This window comes from Agelaius tricolor, unplaced genomic scaffold (assembly GCF_023055355.1).
Source record: "Agelaius tricolor isolate 1412-34295 unplaced genomic scaffold, bAgeTri1.0.p SCAF_26, whole genome shotgun sequence".
NCBI classification, from domain to species: Eukaryota; Metazoa; Chordata; class Aves; order Passeriformes; family Icteridae; genus Agelaius; species Agelaius tricolor.
This window is the reverse complement of record NW_027269286.1, coordinates 10837261-10850011: the sequence shown is the minus strand read 5'-3', so window position 1 is coordinate 10850011 and position 12751 is coordinate 10837261. Positions and strand designations below refer to the sequence as shown.

Below are 12751 nucleotides of genomic sequence, written 5' to 3'. Positions count from 1 at the left end.
TGACATACTGAAATTTCAGAGGTTTTCTGCAAGGGGTTTTCTGAAATAGATTTTTTTTTCCTACTCTACCATCTCACTTTCCTTCCCTAGGCACAGTTTTGGATCTTATTCTTTTATAAAATGGTTTAGTTTCTAGATAGTTCAAATCCTCTTGTTGATTAGCTCCCCAGGCCACAGCAATGCCTTTGATTTTTTTCTTGCTTAGCTGCTGCTCCTTTTCTTGAGGTAAAAGCAATCTTTCAGTACTTGAGGTTGTGCTTTTATTCAGTGACTGTTAATTAGCCATTAGTGACTACTTTATGATTCTGGAGCTTCTCTTTCAGCCTATACTTCATACCTTTCAAGACCTGAGGTGCCATCAAGTGCTTAAACAGGATTTGCATCATCATCCTAAGCTTGCATTGTTAACCACTGGTCTCATTTACAACACAGATATCTAACCTTCCCCATATTCTGCTTTATTCTTGAAGTCCTTTTGTTTCAGTTTCTTCATCTTTCATCTTCTTTTGGAAGCTATTTGAAGAGCAGGGGTTTGTTGCCTATCATGCTACCTTTGGCTGCATGAGGTGGAGGAAGCTAATTTTTCTTAAAAGTAATCTACATAATACTGCAAAAGATTTTAGTTACTTGGGGTTATTTGCTGACTTTTTTGCACTGACAAAAACTTAATATAGAATAATAGAATTCTAGGGGGTTGGAACGGACAATAAGCCTCCAACCCCTCTGCCATGGGCAGGGACACTTACATCATAAAGTTATATGTAACAAAATAGAAATTTTATTAAAATATACCCAGTATGTCACTTGAGTCATTAATTTGCATATGGCATGTTAGGACTGTGTTTATACCAGTTTTGAATGAACTACAACAAAAAAAATGAAGACTACAAAGGTCATATTAATCCAAAAAAAACCCAATCTGGATTAAAGGTAACTCCTCAGTTTTAGTTTAAACTAATTTCTTCAGGATGAAAACAATAATTTTGTTAGTAGTAATAGACATTTATGACAAATATGAGTTCCAAGGTAGTCCTGTAATATATTGGCCTTCTCACAAACTATAACAATCTTTCTTAGCCTGTGCACTTGTGTGCACTTCTTAGCCTGTGCACTTAGCCTTCCTTGTGCCTTTTATACGCAGGTGACAACTGAGTCATCTAGATCACAGGTATGCTCTGTCATCCATGCTTCTATATCAGGCTTCTTTTGACATACTGTTGCACCATATCAGTGTTGATATGGTCATTTTCTCAAATTAGATAAATATGTGCACTTTGTGATAAGTCTTTGTGAAGTTTAAAAATCTTTTTTTGTATCTCAGATATAAATGTATTAATATTTTATAGTTTGTGAAGTATGTAGTTTATGAATATGCAGTACAGCATGTTTTAGAAAAACCTGAACATTTTAGGTAGTCTTTACAATATATATTTTAACTTCTGCTAATAAGACCATAGATTTCTGTTATTATATGGAATAGTTTCATTTGCCCTCTTGGAAATTGTTTTAGAGATTTGGACCTGCAACAGGTGTCAGATTTACACACCTCTAAAGTGTAGTTTGCTAAAAGTCTCTATCTCTACTTTACATCTTAGCAACACCTTCATGTCCTAGTGGTCACAGCCCAAATAGTTCACTGATAAGAAGGCTGTGAGTCTTCAGTTTACATAGTAAAAGTAACGGCTTCATATTTTCCTTTCAGCTCCATCCTAAATTGAAAAGTAAGTGGAATTCAGTAAACATTTTGACTAAGTAGTGAGTGATACTTAGCATTTGGAAACTTATGTTAATAAAATCTGTCCACTAAATATTCTCTGGACTACAAAATTATATTCATCATGAGATGCTTTACTTGCTTTTCTGAAGCCAAATCAAACTATCACACACTACCCTTCCAAAGGTAAATAGCCAGTGAAAGGGGATCTTTATGTAAATGCCACTTGTCTTGCATACTATTAACTTTCAGATACATACTTTCTCATGCTGTTCAGATTCTTATTAGAAGCACACCAATCAATTATTTTGATCTTATCAGAATATAAAGAATTCTAAAGCTGAGATAATAGCAGCTAAATTTATTGTAATATAATTGAGAACTCCATCATTGTGGCATCTTCATTGTGTCTCACTTTGAATACTATTTAAGTAACAAGCCACTTTTATCAGTGGTTATTTACCATGATTGCCCTTTTCTTGCATAAAAGCAGTGAAGAAATGCCAAAATGGAATATCTGATTTCCAATATAGCATATTAGTTTGTTCTCAGTTGTGTTATTCAGTTTCATTTTTATCATAATGATCTAGTTTTAAATAAGTTTTAGTTCATTTAAACTGTTATGACCTTATTTGCATTCAATTTTCCAGCATTTATTTTTGCAGAGGTTTTATATTGTTTTTCTTGTTTTGGAAAAAAACCCCAACAAAACACATTCCTGTCTCACTGTCTCACAAACTTGCTAAGAGCATTTTAGGCTTTGGTTCTTCAAATATTTACTGCTTTATTATTGTCTGCTAAGTTGGGCAATATGAATATTTTCATTAGTTCTGTAGTGTTCTGCAAAACAAAAGGACACCATGGATGCCAGTACTGATAGTTTAAAAAATGAAAGTAGTAAATGTAATTAGGTAATTAAAGTTCAGATTCCAACAGATAAAATGCTTGCCTTTAAAATAAATTAAAAATCCCCAAAGCTGTTTATATTAGTAGGTACCCTCAAAGACCCTACTTTACCTGCTTAGCTCAAGTTCGTAAGGCCTCCATTTTATTAATTTGTTCTCACTAGAGTAAGAGATTCAATACTCCTCAAGAGTACTCCTCTCCTCTGAGGGGAGTGAAGGACTGCAAAAGTCATTGAAATGACATCATTAGTTTCTAACATATGTTGGCAATTTGTTTTTTCAGAATGTCTGCTGGAATAATATCCTGAAAAAATACAGATTTTTGGACAATATTATGTATATTATTAGCTTTTGGGAATTCAGGAGTATGTTCCATTCAATTAATTACTAAATTTAGTTGTAAAGGGGATAGAAGATCTAACAATGATATATATGAAGAATTCCTAATATCCAACAAGCATTTTGTGGAAGCTATTTTCTCCAGGTAGTTTCCCCTTTTGGAATTACAGGTGCTTCACTCAAGTTGCTTCCTCCCTGGTGCTGGTAACTTTTTCCTCTTGTTCCCTGATTGCCTCCACTTATCCTCAAATTGGGCCCTCTTCACCAAGAGGATTCCTGAGGTCACTTTCTGTTATTTGAATTCATTCTTAAGAATCACTTTTATTAGGAAGCCAGTGGGAAATAACTCTTTTCCATAACTGTGAGGAGTATAAGCTCTTCCTCTTATGTTAAATTACAGTGGCAGAAGCAGAAAGAACTCTGAGACCTTTCAGAGTTGCTTACTCAGTATTTACTCATGTTAGTATTTACTGGACAGTTGGTAGAGTAGATCTAATTTTTGCATAATGTCTATTTACAAAAAAAAAAGAAAAAAGAAAGTCATACATATGAGGAAGGAGATGTGAGGAGATGTGACAGACGTTGGCCACAAATCCGCCAGAAAGGAGATATCACTTGATACTTCCCTAAGTATGGAGGTTATTTTTCAGCTACAATTGCATTGTTTTGACAGTAAAGAATAAATCTGGGTAAATTAGCAAGAACATCCAGATGTTCCCTCAAGAATAATTGGCACATACGTACTTGAAAAAGGTTCCAGAGAATGATAAAATACAGGTATGTTTAATCAAAAAAAATCTAAGAGACTCAATGTGATACATCTGATGTAAAACATCTGCAGAAGCCACAGCAAAAGATGAGATACAGCAAAATCTTATCTGTTCACAGAATTTGATGTTTTTAGTGCAAAAAAGTAGAACTGATCTGAATGTATATTAATCTAATCAACAACTAATAGTCACAGGTTGTGCTCTAACAAGATGTCAAAGGTGTTAAGTCTTCTGGAACATGGAGGTTCATGCACTTATTTGCAGCCCATGGGCTCAGAATGCAGCAACTGCTGTTAGTTTTTACTATGTAGAAGCTCCAAAAGAGCAAGTTGTTTAGAAGAAACAATTATTTTCCTTCTGAAAATTTTACTTAGAAATGGAATCTTTGGAGATAGCAGCTGAAAAGCATTTGTGAAACTGAGGTTTACACAAAGCCCAAGGGAAAATAAATAACAGCTGTATTTGGAAGAGAGAAAAATAATTAGAATAAACAGAACTGTTGAAAAAAATTAAGGGTCAATAAAGAAATGTCTGTAGATGAATATTCTCATAAGGCTTGCCATTTATGTTATAGCGGTAAAATTTCTCAACAAATGTGAAAACAATGCTGCAAACTTAAAATGGCATTACCATGAAAAACAATTACAATCTCTGGAGACATCTTTGGGATTAAGAGCTCTAACAGCTCTAATGTTTGTACAGATAGTAGGTTTTGATTTGAGTAGGCATTTCCTAATCCAAATACAACCTCACATCTCCTCTGTAAGGAGGTAGACATCAGAGTCCTCTAGAGTCTCACTCCTGCTATATGATGCTTTTATTCTTTCAGGTTTTTTTCTGTATCATCAAAAGTTTCTTTTCTCAAGTTGCAGAGGAAGGGAGGAATAAATACCCTTACCAAAGTATTGGAGGATATGCTTTATTTTTACTTTCCTCAGTTCAAGGTTGTAAAAGAGCCAAGAACCTGCTCTGTAATTGTTGGAAAGCTAGCTGATGGGAAGGTCATGTCTCTGACTCTTCCTTCAAACTGAGTCTGCTGCTGCTTCTATTACTATGCTGTTTGCTAGGACGCTTATCTTCACTCAGCAATACCTCAGTGGTTGTACAGAAGAACAGCCTTGTTACTGCATACCAAAATATTCTTGCTCTGAAGTTTGCTGACAAAAGTGACTTGATTTCTCTGGCAGCTTCTCTCTATTGAAGACTACTAAATTCAAATACAAAGTCTTTGAATCGTGGACAGCTGGAGACCAAGAGACCATTCTAGAAATGTAATTATATGTTATCTTGTCCTTTGTATAAATGTTTGCTATTGGCTACTAGTGCACAAAGCATGCAGCGGTAGGTGGGCTGTTGCTCTGATTTTTTTGGGTATTCTTAGGCATTTACACCTACCCAACCCAAGACCAAAGGGTCTTTCCCACCCAAAGCTACACAGAAGTTTTCCTTAGAGTAAGCTCAGTCACACAGTCCAGTCAGAACTCTATCACTCCACCCATGAAAAAATATTTAACCTGAAAATTTTCTTGAGCCCCTCATCTCTGTAGCACAACTTTCAGTATGAGCAATCAATGTGTATATTTTCTAATTTATTGCCTGTTTATAAATTTAAATGGAAACATTAATGGGCTGAATAAACTTCTTAAGAGGCACACAGTAACCAAGAGATAAGATGTTCACACATACAAAGGTGTATTATGTCCAGCTCCATATATTCTTTTAAGAAGCTATGTTCAATTTATAATGCTCCTAGAGTTATTCTTCCTGTTTGCTAAATGAAATTGTAATAGATTCATCTCAATAATAGATGTTTGTATTTTTTCCCCCTGTGAAACAAAACTAGTGAAAATACCAGTTTTTGGCTATTCTGGAAAGCAGATTGGTTGTATTCTTGTCAGTGTATTGGAGTTGACGTGTAAAGAAAATGGAAAACTCCCTAATAGTATGTTGACTGACTTCTTCATATGTAATCAATAGTTCTTGCTATTAGCTGTCCTTTCAAGTCATAGCCATAGATAATCTGAGTGCATAAGGCTGATCTGTTTTGGTTATAAGTGGTTAAATAAAACTAAAAGAAACTTAGCATTGTTCTCAATTTAATAGGCTTTTTTCCCTGCTGAAAGGCACAGCATCCCGAGCGAATAGGAAAAGGGCTATAAAAAGATTGAGTCTTTTAAATGGCTTTTAAAAACATTAGCAGGTAATGCAATATAAAATGCATTTCTAGACTATCCTGTATTGTTGAGTTGGTGAGAGAGTAGGTATGTATGCAAAATTCAGTGGACTTAGTGAAAAGGTAACCTCTTTGTAATCAGTTTGTGCTCATTGCCTACTGTCCTCTCTGGCCATCTCTAAGATGAGTCTGGCGCAATCCCGTTTACACCCCACACCATTCCCCACAGGTGATTATATATATTAAGATCCCTCTGAGCCTCCTCCTTTCAGGCTGAACAGCCCTAGCTCTCTCAGTGTGTTCTCACATGAGAGATGCTCTAATCTCAGCATCTTCGTGGCCCTTGACTTTGCTTGGATATGTTTGTGTCTCCCTTGTACAGGGGTGCCAGAGCTGAGCTCAACACTGCAGATGTGTCTCACCAGTGCTGAGAAAAGGGGAGGATGCCCTCCTGTGACCTGCTGGCAATGCTTTTCTTTGGTCATCTTTGCCACAGAGCCACAATACCCATGATCAGTATGTTGTCCACCAGAGTCCCCAAATATTTTTTTTAAAGATGCTTTCCAGCCAGTTAGCCCCCCATCAGTGCTCCTGGATGAGGTTTCACCTCATCACATACAGGTCTTTTGCTGGAGTTCATTAGGATGCTTATGTGTCAAGCTTTTTAATGTTCTTCTGAATGGGTCAGCTGTCACAGACATCTTTTTGTTAAAAATCTTTCCTTAAGATTTTTTCCTCCTGAGAAGCTGAGAGGCTTCAGGAACAAAATGTAAACAATGGTTATCTGCTGCTGTGGAATGCAACAGGTGCATCTGTGATTGGTCTCATCTGCTTGTCTCTAATTAATGGCCAATCACAGCGGAGCTGACTCAGAGAGAGAGTCTGAGGCAGCTGCCTTTGTTATCATTCTTGTCTATTCTATTCTTAGCTTAGCTAGCCTTCTGAGATGAAACTTTTCCTTCTATTCTTTTAGGGTAGTTGTAATGTAATGTATATCATAAAATAATAAATCAAGCCTTCTGAACATGGAGTCAACATTCTAGTCTCTTCCCTTACCTGAAAACCCCTGTGACCACTGTCACAGTCAGCCATTATTTTGAATTTTGCATGATATGCAAACTTGATCAGACTGCACTCTATTCCATCATTCAGGTCATGAACAAAGATATAATAAATATTATCCCCAGTATCAAGTCCTGGGGTACACAATTTCAAAGGCTCAGCTTTCTGTTAATTCTTCTATAAGTCCAGTTTATCTAGATGTCTCTCAGAAACACTTGCTTTGAGAGTCATTCTACTGTATCTGGCACCAATATAAATAAAACTGGATAATCTCTGTGGAAAACTCAGTGTGAGTTTACAGTGTTTTTTTTCTGTTGTTATAGAAAGAAGGGCTTACAAAGTCACAATGAACATCAGAAATGTTTTATTAACATTTTTATTAAAATGCTCAATGTTAAGATGATTTCACTCTCATTCCCATTATTTAAATGAGAAATTGTGATCCAACTGAGGTTCAAGAATTGGTACCTTACACCACTGAACTATTTTTATATCTCTGTGGTAAAGAACCACCTCTTACCATAGCTTACCTTTTGATTTTGTCATATGAGCAATCTTAAATTTGTGTAAGTATCAACCTTAATTTCAACAGCTGATTTAAAAGGGACAGCTGTCTTTCAGGCTTTGTGAAGGGTGGAGTTTATTTTGAATTTAACTTGTTTTAAGCTCTCTGGAGCTTGGAGCCCTCTTTGTTATTATGATTAGAGTCAAATGTATCTATTTCTAAACCATAAAAGCACTCTAGGACAGCTCAACAATGGACCAGTTTATCAAGAGCAAACAAGATGGCATGAAACCATCTCTTCTCAGCTAGATTTATGGAATGGGTTCATCAGTCCTTAGAAGAAATCATACCTTTTTAGATTATACTTGCCAAGGGCTCTGAAGCACTATCAAAGGCTTTCTACTTTGTGTTGGACATAAGTAAGACATGTAACTCTTCTGACACTGGACTAGAGTGTTGATTTGAAATGTGAGGTATGTGCATGTGTTTTGCTTTTGGAAGGGCTGTTATGTGTCCTTTGCCTGAAGTCACTGCAAATAGTGATACTTTTCTTAAGTTTCATTTAATACTTCTAAATCTAAAAGGAGCTGTCCTTTCAGCCAGTCCATTCAAGGCATCTGGCACCTGTTTCTGCTTTTAACTGTACACTGGAAATTTTATTTTTCTTACTGCATTGTAACCAGGTTCTTCCAAAATTTTAGCAGTGTCAAAGGAATCCCTGTGTTCTCGGTCACGGCTCTAGTTTGTGCACTGTTATTGAAAGTCAGACTGATAGTCATATATTCCTTAACTCACCTGTCAATGAAGATTATCTGGTTGCTGCTATGGCTTTACCAGAAAAAATTCAAAGCCTTATAAAAAGTTCAACTTGAAGTCTACATATCCTGTGCATTTTCTTGACAAAGTTGCTCTTATCATCCACCCACAAATGCTTTGTAAAATTGTATCTGAATTTCATTGGAATGAAGGCTCAGTGTTTAGGTAGTCATTTTTAAATGACAACCAAAATGTTTCAATATTACATTGAAACATTAAGGTTGCTTTATATGTTTATGTTTACAATGTAAAAGCCTTCAAAAAGTCTTCTGCCCTGATCATATACATGGCTGAAAGATCTAGAAATTGTTCACATCAGCACTATGAACACTGCACAGAATCTGACTGCCTTACACTCTGAGACTGAAAACATGGACCCCACATCCAAAACATTGGAGCCCACTGCTGCACTGATGGCTTAATTTATCTTTCTCTCTGTGGTCTGCTATTCTGCTTCCTGGAGCCTAAGTCATTCAAAATGATGAATACCTAAAGCTTTCCTCTTGTGATTTTGTTTGGAGAATGTTACTTCAAATTTAGATGGAGGCCTTTAGTCAGCTGAGCAATGCTTTGTAGCCTCCACTCATCAAAATCAGTCCTTACCTTGTAAAAGCAAATATAAAGGACTTTCCATGATGTCTTTAAAGTAAAGGTGCAACAATAATAAAGTTAAGAGATATAACTTTCTTTTTTCCTTCCTTGTGCAAATAGTCTGGAAACATCTCAGCTGTCGCTGTCCCAAGCCTGGCAATCATTTGCCTCTGAAATTTTTGTACATAAATGCACAAGACAGGAGGGAGCTAAACCTTCAAGTAGGCTGTGAAGGGCTTATATTTTAATCAGTCAAAAACTGGGTGAAGTATGTCTAACTTGAATTATGTCCTGAGCTGAAGAGAAAGGAAAAAAACATGTGTATTCTAGCAAACAAGAGTAAAAAAGCATCAATTCTGGTATTTGCTGAATTGAGAGGATTTCATTCTTAAGATGAGGAAAATAAATCCAATACCCTCAGCACTCCAAGTTTGTTGTTAATGTATATGAAGGCTTGAGTGCTGCCAGGAAGTCACATCAAAGATGAAACAAAGATAATTAAACTCGGCTATCCAGCTAACTTCAGGAGTAGCCCTTGAGGTTTTGCATCCTTTTCCTTCTGTAACAGGTATGGAATCTGTAAGGTCTCCTTTTAATGTAAGTATTTGTCCAAGTTGTATGGTTTTAGTTTCACACGAAACTTAGTGTTTAGCTTTAGGAGCTGGTCCTTTTCATTATCTATAGTATAACAAAAAGCTGCACATAGTTGCAATGCCATAAATAAAGACAGGGGGAAGATGATAGTCAAGATTCCTGTAGCTAAATCTCGTAAGTGTAGAGCTTGAGTAAGCAACGTCAACAGTAACCACGCTAAAGAATCCATGGTTTGCTTTTCTGAAACTTCTCAGTATTTTCCTTTGTGAGAAGAGTAGCTGAATAAAGCTTTGATTCTGTGAAAAAGGAAACAGGCATATTATTATGTTTTCTCCTGGTAAAGTGAACTTTTGGAGTCCTGGTGTTCTGTGGTTTATTTTATAGTGGACAGGTTCAGGGAACTGTAAAAATAAAGCATTTTTCATCCAAAATAATATTGTTGCAGCACTCTTTTTTTAAAACCACACTGCTAATGGTATTTGTGATTGTATCATGTCAGTGGACTACTGCTCCTGGAATTATAATATATATAATTTGTTCTTTATAAGTACATGAAATGCAGTTGTCACTACTAGCTGCAATATCTGTTGCTATCATTATAAGATATTATAGGTGCACATGTAAAGTTAATGATACTCACTGCACTAGAAGAGAAGGGTCTTTAATATTCTTAACATTTTTAAAGATGTAATTATGAAATTAGGTAGTTTATATCTGACTTGGCACTGAAATGTCAAGGGCAAGACTCACCAGCTACTTTGGGAAGTTTACTTCTCCTTTAAATGGTATTTAAAAGACAGTTGTATGAGTTTTAATTAGGTATGATAGTAAAAAGTGTTTAAATCTTCTATTCTGCAATCGAGGGAAAAGAGATCATTTAAATCATAAAAGGGTATCTTTCTCAAAGGAATTACTGTGGACTATGTAACTATCTGCAAGCCAACCAGAATTCCTAGTTCTATGGTGTCAAAAGATTGATACACTTGACTAATTAGGAAGCTGGTTGGGACTGGTGCCAGTCATCTGCAGCAGCTTGTAAAAGCCGATTTAAAGGCCCCTTAGGAAGTGTTAATATCGAACAGTATTTGTGACTCTTGTACTGGCATGGTAGCAATGTTGTATACAGCTCTCCCAAGGTAATTTAAAAGATTTCTCACATGCTGCGTGGTAGACTCTCATTTCTTAATCTTCCCATCATAGGCACTTGGACAACATTATTAATAGTGTGGGTACTGATAGTTACCTGCATAACTTAGCAGCAGTTGTCACAGTCAGCTGCTGATGTAGGTATCAGAAACTAGAATTTGGAGCCTACTGAAGTTGTACAAGTTTGAAAACTATGCTTTCTACGTGTTTTGGGTACAGAGATTGTTAAGTATGTGCTTTTATTTGCAGTGGTTGGCTTGTTTCAATACATCCATACAGAGCAACTATTAGATGAGTTTTTTCATTCAAGTTTCGATCTTCTACAATTTATTCTTCTAATACTGTTTTGCATGTCAATGGAAGCACTAATCTATAATCCACTTTGTGACTACCAGAATATTTCAGATAAGTGTGAAAAACAGACAGTGCATGTAAATGTTACAGCTTTACTCCAAGAAGTTGTGGGTTTGCAATATTTCTGTTGCATTATTTTAAATCTTCTTTTAAATTTTTTTTATTAGCCTTTTATAGTAATCAAGGTTTTTATACTAATAACTTGTTAAGTTTTTGAAATTACTATGAAATCTGAAGTAGTCTTGGACAGGCTTAAGAGGAAACAGATGATATGCTGAAATAGCATTGAAATTTTTCTTCTGTTAGTCCTATTTCCTAAAATAAAACTTATGAACTCTTTTCCATAGACATGAACGGTATCATTTTGGTGACTGTGATACTATTCAGTATTGTTTGAATTGCCATTACCTAAAATGCTTATAAGTTTTTCTCCAACATTCATGTTTTTCATGTTTGTTAATATAACTGATGTATTGGCTCAAAATTTCTTCAGGCATCATGTTGGTTTGAAACTATTCACTGACTATATTCAGTTGAGACATTAGTATTTTAAAGACTTGCATGACATCAGATAGAGAAAGTTAAACAAGTAACAAAAAACCCCCCACCAAACCAACAAGAAAAAGACACCAAAAAAAACAACCCCAAACCAAAACAAAAACAAAAGAAAATCCAAACCCGAATAAACAAATAGGAAGCCAAAGACATAGTCTGAGTGATTTTTTATAAGGTGTATTCCAAGCCCTATTAATAGGTGTAATAGTCCATTAGTTGTAAGAGAGCAAACTCCAGTGTAATAGATAAAGCATGTTATAGCAAACACAAGAAAAATTTTAAAACATTCTATATTTCAGTCTTCATGTTTATTCTATACCTGCCATAAATGTAAATGTTAGGCAAAATTATTATTTATTTGCTAATTTTCACTTATTAGTTTTGTATGTAGCACTTTTGTCTAAAGTTGAAAACTAGGCTGGTAGTGCAGAGTATAGAGAAAAGAGAAGAACTAAGGGTTACTGTTTCCTGGTTTGCTGGCTGGATGGCTGAGCCCAAAGAGTGGTGGTGAGTAGAGTTACATCCAGCTGATGGCTGGCCAGGAGTAGCCCTCCACAGGGCCCAGTGTTGGGCCCTGTCCTGTTAAGTATCTTTGTCAGTAATCTGGATGAGGGAATTAAGTGCCCCCTCAGTCAGTTTGCAGATGACACCAAGCTGGGTGACAAGTGTTGAATTGCTGGAGCACAGAGAGGCTCTGCAGAGGGATCTGAACAAGCTGGATCAGTGGGCTGAGGCCAGTTGTATGAGGTTCAAGAAGGCCTTCTTGGGGTCCTGGATGGGGGTCACAGCAATCCTCTGCAGCGCTACAGGCTGGGGGCAGAGTGGCTGGAAAACTGCCCAGTGGAAAAGGCCCTGGGGGTGTTGATTGACAGCAGCTGAAAGTGAGCCAGTATGTGCTCAGGTGGCCAATAAAGCCACTGGCACCCTGGTTTGTGTCAGCAATACTGTGGCCAGCAGGACCAGGGCAGTGATTGTCCCCCTGTACTCAGCATCTTGTTATATGCACCAGGTGGTTTAGATCCTGATTTGCATACTCACTGTTAGCAATAACTGCTAACTCTGTCCAAGATGTGTGTTGACCTAGGGAGTTTTGCCCAGTGGGGTATAATGAGATTTCTATCGTGGAATTCTTTATTCCTCCATGGAGATTTTTTTGTTGTATAGTTAATCCCTGGATTCTGTTCTTTGTCCTCCCATGCATACATACAGTGGGGTAACAAGGTTAAA

At 36.4% G+C, this 12751-nt stretch overlaps 1 protein-coding gene across 1 annotated transcript in view; it reads left to right on the top strand.

The window, feature by feature from the left end:
* The window catches only part of DIAPH3 (diaphanous related formin 3), a 212171-nt gene that overhangs the window by 142659 nt on the left and 56761 nt on the right, over positions 1 to 12751 (top strand). The gene's annotated exons all lie outside the window — the stretch shown is intronic.